At 47.2% G+C, this 1,255-nt stretch overlaps 1 non-coding gene across 1 annotated transcript; it reads left to right on the top strand.

Moving 5' to 3' along the window:
- The first annotated feature begins 201 nt into the window (after positions 1-201).
- Trnas-cga (transfer RNA serine (anticodon CGA)) lies at positions 202-276 on the top strand. The gene has a single exon. It is a non-coding gene; the product is annotated as a tRNA-Ser (tRNA).
- The last annotated feature ends 979 nt before the right edge of the window (positions 277-1,255 follow it).

The following is a 1,255-nucleotide window of genomic DNA, read 5'->3' as shown; positions in this document are numbered from 1 at the left end:
CATATCAGCGCACACTCCGCTGCAGAGTGAAAATCTCATTCTGGAAACATCCCTCAGGCTGTGGCTAAGCCATGTCTCCGCAATATCCTTTCTTTCAGGAGTGCTAGTTCTGCAAGGTTCGCAGGAGAGCTTCTGTAAAATTTGGAAGGTAGGAGACGAGGTACTGGCAGAAGTAAAGCTGTGAGTACCGGGCGTGAGTCGTGCTTCGATAGCTCAGTTGGTAGAGCACTTGCCCGCGAAAGGCAAAGGTCCCGAGTTCGAGTCTCGGTCGGGCACACAGTTTTAATCTGCCAGGAAGTTTCAAGTGGAAGTACGATCACCTGACCCACGTCGTAGTCAATCACAAAAGGCAAGTAACCTGCAGTGATAAGAGTCGAACATGGGACTGGACTCCACGGATGAGCCACTGGAAGACAACTGCGAAGATGTTCATGACGACGACGAAGTGATAAACGGAGTAGTCTTTTCTGGCTGGTATACAGTGACATTAGCAAAGAACTACTTGTATAGATTAAACTGGAGGAAACAAGAAATCTGCCCCCAGTCGAGGTAATCATCACAGGAAATGTAAATTTAGATGCGATTTGGGATAGTGGAAGCCAAGTCTCAGTGATAGACGAAGAAGCACTTGAAAAATTCCTAGATAAGGCCACTGGACCAATTCTGTGACCGCAGAAAACCACAATAAAACGAGTCATTGCGGGGAAGACCATGGAAGTCTCAAAGTAAGTCCACTTTGAACTGGAATGTCAAGTTAACCCACTCGAGAGGAACTTTATGGTCATTTTGTGTGTGATTATCGTGCTTTTTGGCCCTCAGTCGTGCCGAGATTGTACTGCGATAAGGAGCTTCGATCATCCGACACTTCTGTAAGCATGCGATTCAGGTGCAAATTTCGACAAATTCCTTCACGCTCTGCATGGGTGTCAACGATTCTCATGAAGGATGTTTGATTATCAGTCTCGACGACCATGAGAAGTAGCCGCGCGGGATTAGCCGAGCGGTCTTTGGCGCTGGAGTCATGAACTGTGCGGCTGGTCCCGGCGGAGGTTCGAGTCCTCCCTCAGGCATGGGTGTGTGTGTGTTCGTCCTTAGGATAATTCAGGTTAAGTAGCGTGTAAGCTTAGGGACTGATGACCTTATCAGTTAAGTCCCATAAGATTTCACACACATTTGAACATTTTTGACCATGTGAAATAAACATGGGGCGACAGCCAACATCACAAAAAAGAAGAAAACTGCGTCATCGACAACA

The sequence above is a fragment of the Schistocerca serialis genome, chromosome 1 (genome assembly GCF_023864345.2).
Source record: "Schistocerca serialis cubense isolate TAMUIC-IGC-003099 chromosome 1, iqSchSeri2.2, whole genome shotgun sequence".
In the NCBI taxonomy this organism is placed as follows: domain Eukaryota; kingdom Metazoa; phylum Arthropoda; class Insecta; order Orthoptera; family Acrididae; genus Schistocerca; species Schistocerca serialis.
Note: the sequence above shows the minus strand (reverse complement) of the source record. Positions and strands in the feature narration are given on the sequence as shown.